Source organism: Notamacropus eugenii, chromosome 4 (assembly GCF_028372415.1).
Source record: "Notamacropus eugenii isolate mMacEug1 chromosome 4, mMacEug1.pri_v2, whole genome shotgun sequence".
NCBI lineage: Eukaryota > Metazoa > Chordata > Mammalia > Diprotodontia > Macropodidae > Notamacropus > Notamacropus eugenii.
In genome coordinates this window covers 28284937-28300726 of record NC_092875.1, presented here as the reverse complement: position 1 = coordinate 28300726, position 15790 = coordinate 28284937, and the positions used below count along the sequence as shown (strand labels likewise).

Here is a 15790-nt window from a genome sequence, read left to right as displayed (position 1 = left end):
AGAAGGAAACAGAGGCAGAAACTGTGGATAACCTTTGACCCAGCAACACCACTATTAAGTCTGTTTCTCACGGTTATCAGAGAAAAAGTAAAAGAACCTCTTTGTTCTAAAATATTTATAGCAGCTCTTTTTGTTGTGACCGAAAACTGGAATTCGAGGGGATGCCCATCCATTGGGGAATGGCTGAACAAGTTGTGGTATATGATTGAAATGTAATATTACTATGCTGTAAAAAATGATAAGCAGGTTGATTTTAGAAAAACATGGAAAGACTTGCATGGGATAATGAAAAATGAAATAGGCAGAACCAATAGAATGTTGCATGCAGTAACAGCAATGTTGTTGGAGAAATGACTGTGAGCAACCAATTCATTCTGAGCATTATAAATACTCAAATCAATGACAAAGAACCTATGAAGGAAGATGTTATCCACCTCCAGAGGAAGAACTGATATGCAGAGTACACTTTGACATATATTTATAAATCTTTGTCAAATAAATCTTTGTGTCCTTCTCTAGTGCAGGGTGAGGAGGAAGGGAGGGAGATAGTTGGGAACTTAAAATGTAATAAAAAAACTACCTTAAAAAAATTCAACAACAATTAAAAAAATGGAGGAAGACATAGGTTAATTGACTTGCATGGGGTCACATAGCTAGTAAATGTCTAGGCTGGATTTGAACTCAGGTCTTCCTGATTCCCGATGCTCTATCAATATCTCCCAAGTTATTGTTGCTACTATTATTATTTTATGCTTATAGATGTACAAATTATCAAGACTCTCTTAGAGGGTAAGCTCTTGAGGGCAGGGGCTAGTCCATTTTGGTCTTTGTTGGTCCAGCACTTAGAACTCATAGTAGGTGTTTAACAAATACCTTTGCTTGATTGATTTGCTGTGGATTCTCTCTCACTAGAGGTCTTAAGGTCTCACTGGACGTTTGTCCAGTGAGGGGAAACTCTTCCCTAATGGTCCCAACAAGGACCTAGGATGCTGAGTTTTGGGGGTCATATTGTGTGAAGGATGAAATATCACTTCTGCAAACTGTACTTCCCAGCAAAATTTCATTTGTTCAGAAGGTTTATGGCTGCTGTGACCTAATCCCATTGTGTCTGTTCCTGTTCCCTTGTAATTTATAGCTGGGTCTCACATTAATTGATGGATTGCAGAGGCCATGAACTGGGCTAATTGTTTAAAAATGGTGAAATGCAAGCTTTCTTAGTAGATTATAGGGGTATTAATGGGAAGTGGTTAAGGGGGAAGGCACTGTAATAATAAACTCCCTCAGGGAGGTCATCTGCTAGGACAGGTCAGGAAATCAGAGGATTGTCACTGAGGTTGGTGAACAACCTCAGATTGCCCCTGGTTGGACCAAGCATCTCAGGGAGTCTTCCTACCTGGTGTCAGTCTGGGGACCCTATGTCCATTCCTCCCATCGAACTTCTTAAATTCTCTTCTGCCCAAGGCTGTGGTTTCTACTACCAGAGTTTCATCTTCTCAATTCATGGTTCTTATTTAGAGAAAAGATGCCAATACACCTGGGAAGCCATTTCAGATATTTTAAGGTCATCGATGTTTCAAATCCCACTATGTAATAGTGGAAAAAATACTATTTGCAGTTAGATGACCTAGTTTTCAAATTCTAATTCTTACATTTATATTTGTATGACCTTGGGTAAGTCAATTTTTTTGTGTCTTTATTTCTCCATCTACAAAAAGAGGAGATTAGAGTAAATGACCTCTCAGACTCTTCCAGCCCTCACATTCCAAATTCTAAGGCCCTTCCCAGCTCTGACATTCTCTGTTCTAAGGCCCCTCCCAGCTCTGACATTTTGTGTTCCAAGGTCCCTCCCAGCTCTGATATTCCCTGTTCTAAAGCCTCTTCCAGCCCTGACATTCTATGATCTATGTTTTTTAAGGTCCCCCTTAAAAGGTCCTGCCTTCCCACATTTTGGACTCTTTAGCTTTCCCACAAGATTGTAAACTCCTTGAAGGCAATGGACGCATGTATAACATATCCCCCAAATCTTAGTGTGTTTTAAGCTTTCATAACTTTAGAAGTATAAATGCCACAGTTATTTTGAAGAAGAAATGAAAGGTTAATTATTTAAGATTTAAAAACATTGACATGTTTTGTATTAAACTTCAATATCACCACTGGTTTCTGTTACACATTACTGTGGCTGATTTTTGAACTTTATAAAAGCTTTCATCAGCTGCTACTCATTAACTTAAGGATTGCAGTTGCAATACTAACCTTCAGATGATCCAAAAGAGTCTTTGCTGTATACACAACAATTCTGAGGTGACCCCAGAAGAAAAAGTCTATGGAGACAGGTTGTTGATGTCTGTTCTTCATTCTCAAAGAGGACCATAACATCAGGGAGGAGATGCCATGACTTACAAGTGAATTGGATTTAAGTGAGGGAGGGCTGTGCAAGGTCACCAGTCTCACTTTTTCCTCCTCTGGAGTCATCTGGGTCCAGTGGCCAGATATAGATCAGGACAAATGGAGATGACTTCCATGAAGACTGATCTGGGGACTGAGCTGACCAAGGAAGAAAGTCTCCTATACAGAGCCACCAGTCTGTCATTCAGAAGCCATGACATAGACAGAGCATAATGGCAGGATGCCTCTTCTTGCTAAACTAACATTTAAAATTTTATCATTTAAATTTCCAAAGTTACATAATTATGTAAGAAATTTCAATAATTAAAATATCACTTTTTTTTACTAACTTTGTAGAACTTCTACTTCTGGAGTTAATGAAACTTAAAACTGCACTAAGACCTTTTGGACACTCTGTACATGTGGAAGTTCCTTCTTGCCCACTTCTCTAAAATTCCTAAGATGGAGAAAATGACTTTCAGCATCATTTTAAGGGGGTGTTCTTGAGTCCTCTTTAGAAGTAAAATACCGTCTTTCTTGGAAAGGTGGATCTAGACATGTTACAGGGTTGAAGAATGTCCAGAGGATAGTCCTTAGAATTGAGAAGAGATGGGAGACTGTCCTGTATGAGCAAAATGTGAAGTGAACTTAAGGGTGAGGGGAATATGACAACGATTTTCAAGTATTCAAAGACCATCTTGTGGATGGGGGATTAGATTTGTTCTACTTGGTCATAGAGAGCAGAGCTCCAAGCAGGATCCTTGAATGTTAGATGAGAGACAGATTTACACTCAATGTAAGAAAAGACTTCCTAACAAATTGGGCTTGTTCAGGCATTGAGTTGTTGTTAGTCATTTAGTCATTCATATCCAAGGGTTTTCTTGGCAAAGATACTGAATAGTATGCCATTTCCTTCTCCAGCTCATTTTACAGATGAGGAAACTGAGGTAAATAGGGTAAAGTGACTTGTCCAGGGTCACATAGCTAGTAAGTATTTGGGGCCAGATTTGAATTCAGAAAGATGAGTCTTCCTGACTTCAAGCCTAGTACCCTATCCACTGTGCTATCTATCTGCCCTTTCAAAGCTGGAGTGGCCTACCCCATAAAGTCATTAGTCAATCAATAAGCATTTACCCATCCCTCTTGCCGGTTAAGCAGAGGCTGGATGATCATTTGTTAGCAGTTTGGTAGAGGCTATTCCCATTCTGATGAGGTTTGGACTACATAGACTCTGAAGTTCCTTCTGGCTCTAACTGGCTCCTATGATTCCATGACCTTCCTTGTCACTCTTTACTAGGATAAACTCAGTTAAATGAATCAATCCTGGGTCCCAACTTTTACAGGCAGCTCTCCTCCCTCCTAGTTCTTCAGAAATCCTTCAAACAGATCCTCTTAGGGCATCCACTCATCCCCTTAACCCTCATGAATGCCTGTCATTTAGACTCACTCAGTCTCTTCACATCCACATTCTTTCAGGATTCTTCTACCTGATTTTTTTTTGGGGGGGGGACAAGTGGGGGTGATGTTGGTTGCTGGTGATATCTATTTTTCAGGCTTTTCATTACTGCCTAATTGTCCTGATTTCAGCTCTTTCTTTTTCTTGTCAAACATCAATTTGAAAAGTGAGTCATCATTAACTTCATGCCACTTCTCATTTATAATCAGGCCTATTTTCTTGGGGAGAAGCTCTTTTCCTCTTGGAAGAACTAGGGTGGGGGAGGGCAGTGTCATCTTTTCTTCTCTTTCTCTTTCATTCCTTCTGCTAGGATGCTCTCCCTTGGCTGTTTGACTGCCCTTATCAGCTTCCTGCAAAGCTTAAATGATCCACACATTTTCTCCTTTAGTCTCCATCCCCTTTTTCTGCCTAATTTTAATAGTGTCTAATGAGGGACTGGAGCTAAAGTAGAGTTATGGGCTAATATATAAAAGTCATATAGGGAGTGACTTCATATCCCCACTGCTTCTGAAAATCTATCATTCTCTAACCCCCCGCCCCTCCCCTTTTCCCCAAACAGCCCTTGGTCGCCTGCATTTCCAAAGAAATACAGCCTTAGGGGCCAGAAAAGTGGCCAGGTTCAAGCTAACATAAATCAAGCTAGCTCCTGGTCTCACCCGAGTCCAGAGATGACCTCACTCATTGTTCCCTGACAAGTGGGATCCTAGAGGGTTTCAATGCTGCAATTCCAGGAAGAATGAGTTTTCTTCTTTGAAAGGAAGCATTGCCAAGACGGTGATTTGCTTGGGAAAAGATCCGGTGGTTTTAGTCGACCAGAGCTCAATGAGTCAAGAGTGTAATGTCCCAGAAAAAGAATCTAGTCATGATCTCAGGATATGTTTTTCCAAGAGTAATGAGGTGGTAGCCCCACTCTGCCCTTCCCTGGTCAGGTCACAACTGAAGGATTACGTCCAGCTCTGGAAGACACAGCTGAAGAAGGACATGGTTGAGTTGGAAAATATCATGATGGGAGTAGCAAGATTGGTGAAGGGTATTGAGTTCAAGGATGAGTTGAAGTAAGAAGAGAACTTCTGAACTCCTGGAGAAATCCATCAAGCATTTATTATGTACCTACTAGATGCTATGCATTATCCTAGCTTCTGGGGATATAAAGACAAAAGGGAAATGGTTCCTGACTTCCAGTCTAGCCCACAGAGACAACATTGATGTTTATAATTATATTCAAATTATATGCAAAGCAGATAGAAGGTTTTTTGAGGGAGAAGGCAAGGGGGAGGTGGAAAATTGAGGGGATGAAGATTGTATTTTAGTTGCACCTTGAAGGAAACTAAAGATGTTAGGAGACAAGTAAAGAGCAAGTGTATCCCAGGTAAGGAGGAGAGCCAGGGCAGAGGGACAGAGGTCAGAGTTGGAGTTCTATGGATGAGGAACAGTAAGTTGGAACATGTGTACATGAAGGTGAATGATGTGCAATAGGGCTGGAAAGGTAGGAAGGGGTCTGGTTATGAGGGACTTAAAATATCAAACAGAGAAGTTCATATTTTCTCCTAGAGGTAACAGGGAGTCATTGGAGCTGATTGAGTATAGGAGTGACATGGTCAGAACTGCGCATTAGGACCATCATTTTGACAGGTGAGTAGAGGATGGATCTAAAAGAACATCTACTTTCTCAGGAAGTAGAGGGCTCCCCTCCCCTTTTTGGAGGTCTTCAAACAAAGGCTGTGACCACTGATCAAGTCAATGTTGAGTGGATTCCTTTTCAAGTGTGATTTGAACTAAATAATTCCTCAGATCACTTCAAACAGAAATTCTATGATTATTTTTCACTAATACCTGTGATTACTAGATAAAGTATTAGACCTGGGTATAGAGGGTCTGGGTTCCCACTCTATCTCTGCCACTTGTGTGGTCTGAGTTAAGTCATTCACTTCTTTGGAGACCCAGTTTTCCTATCTCTAAAATGAAAAGGTGGAACTAGCTGACCTCTAAAGATCATAGATGGGAAAGGACCCATCATCCAAATGGCATCTTGCAAAGTTGAAGAGTGAGGCTGTTGACCTTTGAACAGCCCTACCTCCATTAGTATCTGCTCCAGTCTTTGGCCATGGCTTCCAGCCTCCCCCTCTCACTCCTGCTCACGTCCCTCTTTGGCTCTTCAGGGTTATCCACTGGAACAGCTCACCTGGTCTGGGCAGTACCTTAGGAAAATTTCTTTAAATTGTTCTGCTTGGTCACAGAGGGTGGACCTGGAAGGATTGGGTGGAAACTACAAAGTCAGATTTAGACTCGAAGTAAGGAAAACTTTCCAAGAATTCCAAAAATGGGATGGGGTTGCCATTGGTGGTAGTGGGTTCCTTATCACCAAAGGTCTTCATTTGAGGTGTGGATCACATGACAGTTAATAAAAAGGGTTTATGCTTCAGGTAGGGGTGGGATCCCATGACCTCAGAGGTCCCTTTGAATTCTGAGATTCTCAGGTTCGGTGATACAGTAAAGAAAGCACCGATACTGAAGTCAAAGAGACTGGGTTCGAATCTAACCTCTGACAATTATTCTCAGTATGACTTTGGGCAAGTTGCTTCCCTGTGCCTCAGTTTCCTCATCTGCAAAAATGGGGTTTGACTAGATGGCCTCTGAGATCTCTCCCAGCTCTATATCTAGAATCCTATGATCTTCTCCCATTCCAGTGAAAGCTTAAGATCCCACATCTCCTTTCTCAGGTCTCATAAAAACCAGATAAGTTATTCTTTTTGTAGTTCACTCATTTCACTTGTGTTCAACTCTTTCTGATCCCATTTGGGGTTTTCTTGGCAAAGATACTGGAGTGATTGGCCATTTCCTTCTGTAACTCATTTTACAGATGAGGAAACTGAGGCAAACAGGGTGAAATGACTTGCCCAGGGTCACACAGCTAGTAAGTGTCTGAGGCTAGATTTGAACTCAGGAAGGATCTTGTATATATCTCATTTCCGTATTTGTATGTGAGCTCCCTGAGGAAAGGAACTATTTTTAGCTCTTTCTTTCTATCTCAAGATTTAGTACAGTTCCTGGAATATAATAAGTGCATAATAAATATTTGTTGATTGATTGAATAAATTTTACTCAGTACTCCTAGTTCTACCATCTGGGGCAAATTAGAACAGGTCCAGTCCTTTTACGTGACAACCCCCTAAATATTTGAGGACAACTCTTAACTCTTTTTTCAGTCCTCTCTTCTCCTAGATTTTTCAACAGATTCTTGTATGGTAAGGTCCCTCACCATCCTGTTGGCCCTCCTCAGGGTAGTATACAATTGTCCGTTTTATTCCTAAGATCTGATGACCTGGGGTAGGTCTCCAATTCAGTGACAAGAAAGGGAAGTGGATACAGGTCACCTCATTGGGAGGGAAGGGAGGAAAAGAGAATCTCCACGGAGACAGAGAAGATGGGGAACCTGCAGCCTGGAATACATATCATTCCATAATGTCTATTGCTACTAATGATATTTCTGACAATGAATACTTCTTCCTTGTTAATAAAGATTTTCTCAAATAAGTGATGGGTCATGCCTTCTCTGCATATATCACTGGGGTATGGAATAAGCTGAATATCAAAATGAGATAAATGTTACAAAAGGCAATGGAGGAAGAGTAGTCAAAGGCACTGCATCTGAGAACTGGAAAATAACTCAGAGGCCATCAATAAAAATCCAGATCTGGACCCAACCCTTCTATAACAAATCCAGTCTGGGATCATCTAATCTCTGCTTGCAGACCTAGAGTAAAGGCAGCTCAGTCCACCTTCTGGCCTTTCTAATTGGATCATAGATTTAAGTCTGGAAGGAACCTAGAGACTCTCTGATCCCAGGGTTCTTGACCTGGGGTCACTATTTTTAGAAAAAAATGATAATGATTTCAATACAATTATTTTCCTTTTTATTTGATTTTATGTATTTAAAATATTCTTCTGAGAAGGGGTACTCTAAAGATTTTACCAGACTGCTCAAGGGATCCATGATCCCCCAAAAAGTAAGAGCCTCAGAGTAAATATCTCATTTTACCTGCCTAGGGAAACTAAATGACTTGCCTGAGGTCACATAGGCAGAATTTGTACACACGTCAGGTCCTTTCTCTCCAAATCCAGTAAAGATTACTAGGAAGTCTTTCCTAGCACTTGACTTGTGCCTCAGTTTTCTTATCCGCAAAATGGGAATAATTACAACTGGTACTAGCTGTGCAATCTTCAGCACGTTACTTAAACTCTGGCTGCCTTAGTATCCTCATTTGTAAGAAAAGAATAATATATAACTGTCAGGGTTGTGCTAGGGATCAAATGAGTTAACGTAAGTAAAATGCACTGCAAACCTTACAGCACTATACGGATGATCTAGTACTTTGTCATGCTTAAATTTGTCTCACTGTAACTTCGCATCATATTTTCACATCTTTAGAGCTAAGCTACCTAATATAGCTCCATCATTTTACAGAGGAAAAATAAAGTGACTTACTCAAACTCACAATAGTTTGAGGAGGAATCGGGATTTGAACACTGGCACTTACTGTATTTCTACTACACCAAACTGCCTCTTGTTTTGTTTTCTAGGGCCATGCAGAGCAAGTCTAATGTGTTTCCTGGATATAGCCCTGTTTGCCTTAGTTTCCCCATCTGTCAAATGAGCTGGAGAAGGAAATGGTAAACTACTCCAGTATCTTTGCCAAGAAAACCCCAAATGGGGAGTCAGACAGGACTGAAACCACTGCACAACAAAATCTCTTTCCACTTGACAGCCCTTTCATTGGTTAAAAATAATGGCCCTGCATCCCCTTGCCTCCCCCTCTTCTCTAGGCTAAACATCCTCAGTTCCTTCAAAGGAAGGAATTGCCAGAGAAAGACAATATCGCTGACCAGACTGGCCCCAGCCTTTGCCACTTAAGAAACAAATGTTGGCACTTGGTTCGGAGTTATTTGAAATCAAATCTATTTACTGTCCAGATTCAATTTTTGTGTGTGTTGCCTTTTTCCCCCTTTTAAACAAGGGTACAGACAGGATTTATGGTCATAGCCTCAAATATGCCAGTCTCGAATATGCAGATGACAAAGTCCTGTTGTCAGAGGAAAGGATTAAAGAAACTCAGAACCCAAGTATAACAAGGCTTCTGGGACACCCAGCAGCTCCCTTGGGACTGAATTTTGAACCCAGTGTGCAAAAGTGATGAGGAATTATAGTGAGAACATTCTCCTTAAATGGTTGCACATTTGAGAGAGAAGGAGTGGGAAATGCTTCAGTCTGTGTCTGGCTGAATGTCTCTGAATCGTACCAACTAGCCCTGGCAATCAGGATTTTTTGTTGTTGTTCAGTTATTTCAGTCATATCTGACTCTGTGACCCCATTTGGGTTTTCTTGACAAAGATACTGGAGTGGTTTGCTATTTCCTTGTCCAGCTCATTTAACAGATGCAGAAACTGAGGCAAACAGGGTTAAGTGACTTGCCCAGGGTTACATAACTAGTAAGTATCTGAGGTTGGATTTGATTTAATGAAGATGAGTCTTCCTGAGTCCAAGCCTGGTATACCTCCTAGTTGCCTGGTGAGGAAAGTAGAGCAGAGAGGGCAAAGGGTTTGGAGTTAAGAGACCTGGTTTAAAAACCTGCTTCTGTTACTTTCTACCTATGCAGCAATAGGGAGGTGACTTAATCTCCCTGGGTCTCAGGTCAGTCATCTGTAAAATGAAGGGGTTGTGCCTAATTACCTCTGAGATTCCTTCCTTCCCTTCATAGGAGTGAGTAAGCATTTGCTGTATCAGAAGTAGCCCTGAACTTAGAGTTAGGAAAGATTTGGGTTCAAATTTTACCTTTTGATATTTACCAGCTGTGTGACACTGGGCAAATCATATCATTTCTCTAAACCTCAGTTTCCTCATCTATAAAATGGGAATAACAGTACTATGGGGGCATTTGTGAAGGTTTCATGAGATAAAGTATAGACAGCATCCTGAAAATCATCTCTGTAAATGCCAGGTATAAGAATTCAATGGTCTCCAAGGATCCTGCTAACTCTATATCTCTAAGAAGCTATGACTATAAGCACCCTTGCTTCATCTAGAACCTAGTGGGCCCTACCTGTTGGTACCCACTTATAGGAGAATGGCTCAACAAATTAAGGTATGTGAATATGAGAATGTTGCTGAAACTAAGAGACAATGACTGAAAAAATTCAGAGAAACACAAGAAGATATGTAAACTGATGCAGAGGGAAATGAGCAGAAACCAGGAAAACAATATAAAATGCCAAGAATGTAAACAGAAAGAACTACAACAAAATCAAACCCAATTCTGTGTAATTCTGATGAGATCTTCTTCCTCTCTTTTCAGAGATAGGGAACAACGGGTATAGAACATTATACATACTCTCACATCTGGTTAATATGTTGGTTAGTTTTGCTGAATTGTTTTATCTCCTTTTCTCTTTCTTTAATTCTTTGTGATAAGGAATGCCTCTCTGGGTAGAGGAGGAGAGAGAATGTTTTAGTATATGAAAGTGAAGTTTATAAAGGATATCAATACAGTTAATTAAAATAAATCATTGTTGGATTGAATTAAATTCAAGGACAATAGATTTAGAGGGTATGAGGTCCAAATCTTTTATTTTACAGACCAAGAAATTGAGGCTCAGATAGGGCAAGTGATTTGCTAAGGATTATACAGATAATATAAGTACCTGAGGTAGGATTTGATCCTCAGTTTTTCTGATTCCAAATCCAGTGCTCTGTCCACTCTACCACTCAGAGCAAAGCTCACATGGATTCTGATTAGGCTGGCCAGCCCTATTTTCTATGTTAGAAAGGAAAGAAACATAGAATTACCAGCTGCTGTATGGATTCCTTGTTTATTAGAGCTTAGAGGCTTTGGGGAAAATGAATGGATGCTACTGGGTGGCACCTAATGGGTCAGCGATTGTCTGGTAGAAGAGACAAGATGGATATCTTTCCCTAAACTCACAAAACCAGGATGGGTTAGACTCTTCATCTTGCTTTCAGAATGTATGCCAAACCCAGGTGCATAATCTCTTATAATTAACAGTGTTAATTCCATGATGATGAAAAACAGAGAGGACATTATTGCAGCAGAGAGCTTAGGTTTGGGACTCAACGATAGATGGATGAAGCCACTTTTCAAAGGCCAGAAAAATTGCTTGCAAATAATCCTGCTATTGACCTTCCCCTGGTCGTCATCTAATTGGACTTCCATAGAATTCTTTGCCAGGAAAATGGGTGTTTGACCATGATCAAGTATCTGAAATATGTTCAGTTATGTGTGTAATTTAGATTAAATAAACAAGCTCCTGTGTTTTACAATAAAACACAAGGAAAATATTAACTCAGGTGGAGCCTAATCACCATTTAATTAGATGCCAGCATTATGAGGCTATTTAAAAAATCCAGGGAGGAGAAAAACATTTGTAACAATTAGGTGCTATTTAAATATTTATAATTTTCTAATTAACGTTAGATGCATCATCAGAATTACAAAGAGGTTGAGAATTGGGAGGGTTACATTCGCTTTGTTTTCAGAAAAAAAACCATGACAATCTTCCCAATGGCCCCAAGTTCTACCAACCCTCAAGATTTCTGGGTCCTTCATGTCTGATTTTCCTCTGACTGATCATTGAGAGCTCTGTTGCTTACTCTACCCAAGGGCACATAGATAATAAGCATAAGAGCTGGTATCTGAAGGCAGGTCCTCTGCCTCTATTCAGAGTTCTTCCTGTAGTATCATGCCATGCCCATGATTGATCTTTTCTAGTTCTGTTGAGAGTATTGCCATTGTTTTAAGAAAATCAGTTTTGCAACTAGAATTTCCCTCACTTTTTTCCTCTCCCTAATCTGCCCTCCCTCCCTCCTTATCCAATTAGAGATCTCCTCCTTTCAAACTTCACAACCTCTCTTGCTTCAGTCTTAGTTCTTAGTTCAGTTCCTTTACCACCACTCAAAACAAAGTCAAGTGTAAGTCAGGTCATCATTTATCTGATGGCATGGTCTTCTTCAGCAACAAAGGACGAACACACCTGCTTAGATTACTCCAGTAGCTTCCTTATTATTTTCTTTGTCTCTAGTCTCTCTCCTCTCTAGTTCATCCTTCACACAGATGAACAAGAGATAGTCACACTCTTCCTTCTTACATATTCTATATTACACTTGAACCGGACAGCTTGATGTTCCCATAAATTACATTACATTCTCTCTCTCTCTCTCTCTCTCTCTCTCTCTCTCTCTCTCTCTCTCTCTCTCTCTCTCTCTCTCTCTCTCCTCCCTCCCTCCCTCCCTCCTCTCTCCTCTCTCCTTTCTCTCTTTACATATAATATTTATTTATCCATTTATTCCCCCAGTAGAATATAAGTTCTATGAGGGCAAGAATGTTTCATCACCCCCTCCCTCAACTATGTATCCCCAGGCCCTAGATCAGTATTGTCACAGAGTGAGTGATTAATAAATGTTTGCTGAATGAATTAGGAATATATGCTTAGTAAAAGAATTGAATAAATGACACTATGGATAGAGTGATGGATCTGGAGTCAGACCCAGCCTCAGACCCTTTCTAACTGTGTGACCTTGTTAAGTCACTTAACCTCTGTCTGCCTTAGTTTCCTCAACTGTGAAATGGGGATAATAACTACATGTGCCTCCCAGGGTTGTTGTGACGATCAAATTAGATATCTGTAAAGTGCCACACAAACCTCAAATAAAGGTTTATATAAACCTTATATAAAGGCTAGTTAGCATTGTCATGTGGTGAGAGAAATATCATGGACAAAGAAGGAGCTAGAGTGCTCCTCAGACATCTGGGAAATGGTCAAAGGCTCAGGGGAATCATATTAGGTGGAAGACTTCCAGGTGGATATGGTCAAGAATTACACAAGGAAGAGAGAGTGTGGAGAGGTCACAACCTGTAATAAAGGAGGCAGCTAGCCAGCACTCCTATATTGATGAGATCGAAACCCACTGAAGTATGAACCACTTTAAAGCCTTTTTCATGTATAATTCAAGAATTCTTGAGGTCTCTAGATGGCACAGGGGAAAGAACACAGTAGCTAGAATCAGGAAGACCCAAGTTTGAATCTCGACTCAGACATACTTACTGTGTGACCTTGGCCAAGTCACTTGAGCTTCCTGTGTCTCAGTATTTTTGTCTGTAAAATGGGGATAATAATAGCACCTACTATTATTAGTTGTATAACCCTCAATAGGTCACTTAAATTCTGTTTGTCTTGGTTTTCTTATTTGTAAAATGGGAATAATAATAATAGTACTTATCTGATAGGGTTATTGTAGGGATCAAATGAGTTAAAATATAAAGTGCATTGCAACCTTAAAGTACCATTAAACTATAGTTATTATTATAATTAGTCTCATTGTACAGATGTCCCAGAGCTTAAGTGGTTTAACTACAGTCACACAACTAGTATATGTTAGAGGTTATTTGGGAACTTAAATCCATCCTGACCCTAAGCCTAAGGTTTTTTCCAAGGTCACAAATCAAGTAAGTGTCTGAAGAAAGCCTAGAACTTGGTTCTCTAGACTCCAACCAAGTCCACTTGGACTGAGACCTCACTGCTTCTCCATCATCGTGCCCAGCTTGTTTCCTACTCACAATGATTCAGAAGTATTATGTTTATGGTCATAAAGGACAGATCATTATAGTAGATATACAAATTTGAGGGGGTTGGGCTGGGACCTAGGAAGGGACATGAAAGAGGTGACCAGCAAAGGGGTGGAAGGAAGAAGGATAGACTCTATCTATTTTCATGCGCCAGCAAGTTTACAAGTATATCAGGAGACAAAAAGTCTGGGATATACGAGACACTGAGAATGGGAATTGAGAGGTGGAGCAGGCAGTTTCATGCACAAGATACTCCATCTCCAGACTCCAATCATTTTCACTGGCTGCCCCTGGAACATTCTCCCTCTTCATCTCTGCTTCCTGGCTTTCTTCCAAGTCCCAGCTAAAATCTCATCCCCATTCCCCCTCCCCCTTAATGCTAGTACCTTCCTTCTGTAGATCAAAATGAAGAATCAGCAGCAACAATGACAATTCCCAGTTTATTGTGCATATAGCTTGTTTGCAAATAGTTATTTGTCTGTTGTTTCCTCCATTAGACTATGAGCTCCTTGAAGGCAGGGACTGTCTTTGTATCTCCAGTGCTTGGCACAGCGTCTGGCTTAATAATAGATGTCTAATAAGTATTTATTGATTGACTTTTGTTAAGATGCTTACCAGTGTGACTTTGGTTAAGTCACTTTTCCTGTGGGGGGTGTCTTATTTCCCCCCATAAAATGAAAGAGTTGGATTAAGACGTAGTACCTCTCAATTTCTTTCTAGTTCTACCTCTTATTCTGCCAAGAATTTAGGCAAAGCCATATCTAGTAGTTTAGGGACTCAGAGAAAACAGAATGAAATTCACCTGGGTTCCCATGGTTGAGACTTGTCTATTTCTAGCCTGATCAAGACCTATCACATTGCTCTCTGACCATCTTCCTGACTTCTCAGACCAAAATGACCCTCTCTGTCTACTATTCTGCGATATCTGTTGACAAGCTCCTTGAGAGCCGGGACTGATTTACTTTTTGTTTTTCTATTTAGCATTTAGAAGTGTGACTTCCATGTAATAAGCACTTAATAAGTGACTTCTCGCTCACTCAGTCACTCATTTATTCATTCATTCAATCAATCAACACAAGAACTAACTAAAGTTAATTCAATTGAATATGAAGGGAGAAATAGAGAGGCTGCACGGATAGCATCTTCAATTTAGAATGAGAGGACTTGGGTTCTAATCTTGTGTCTCTTACTATCTATATGACCACAAGCAAGTCACTTAACCTCTGACTATCAGTTTTCTCATCTGTAAAATGAGGAAGCTAGATAATTTCTAAGATTGCCTGTAGCTTTAAATCTTCTAATCTAGCATCATTCTAGTTGCTATTACACTTTCTGCTGAAGCAGAATATGGTTTTTTTTGCATTTTTCTCCACTAAATTTCAGCACTCTGGACAAAGTCTCAGTGCCCCAGCCTAGTTATAGATCTGGTCCCAACACCAGGTCAGTGAAGACCACTGAATTGACAATGAGATTCCCTGGGACTGTTGGACTCTGTTGGCTTTCTGAACAGCAGCCTGGTGTATGCAATTTAATGAGAATAAATGAATAGAGCCTTTCTAGTCACTGAGTAAGAAGAGGAGTAAATTGAAGGCATTGGCCAAATTCTGATGCTCTGCTCTGGCAGGTGTTATGCGCCAACAGGGTGACAAATTGGTGAGGCGGAGATAAGTGGATTTCAGTAGGAGTATAAGGACGACATTGGAGATGGAAAAATATGTGACCTTGCTGCTAATGAAACACCAGTCATCAAGTCCTGACAGAGCTAGGGATTTTGCAGCCAGGATGAGAGGACATTTCTCTAGGGGGTCTCTTGTGAGGATAGAAAGAGGCATGAACTGTTGGTCTGCCATAGGGGCACACCAGACACATCTTCACTTTGGGGAACTGGATTTTCTAGTTAACTCTTGCTAATGAAAGGCAATGGGGTGTAGTGGAGAGAGTATTGGACTTGGAAGCTTCTAATCCTGACTCTTAAACTCACTAGCCATTTAACAATGGGCAAGTCACGTTATCAATCTGAGTCTCAGTTTCTCTTTGTCAAATGAGGGTAGCTATATATCTGTAGTCCCTATCTGTTGGGGTTGATGAGAGGCTCCAATGAAATGATGTGTACAAAGGGCTTTGAGCAAGTCATTTCACTTTCTTGAAGCTGTTTTCCCATCCATAAAATGGGACTAAGAGTGTTACTTTCACTACTTGATTCATAGCGATCTTGAAAGTCAAAGGGCACAGTGGCTGCAAAACACTTTGCAAGCATTAAAGTGCTATAGAAATGTAACTTTTTTATTACTAGGATCATAGATAGATCCACAGG

The 15790-nt window shown here is 40.4% G+C and overlaps 1 protein-coding gene across 8 annotated transcripts in view; it reads right to left on the bottom strand.

Annotated features, from left to right (window-relative positions):
- NOS1 (nitric oxide synthase 1) overlaps positions 1-15790 on the bottom strand; it is a 249654-nt gene that overhangs the window by 178544 nt on the left and 55320 nt on the right. The window contains exon 2 of one of the 8 annotated variants that reach the window (XM_072600317.1): positions 10538-10650. The exons of the other annotated variants lie outside the window; for them this stretch is intronic. The gene's annotated coding sequence lies outside the window, so the exon portion shown is untranslated. The remainder of the gene's footprint in view (positions 1-10537; positions 10651-15790) is intronic. 8 annotated transcript variants of the gene reach the window in all.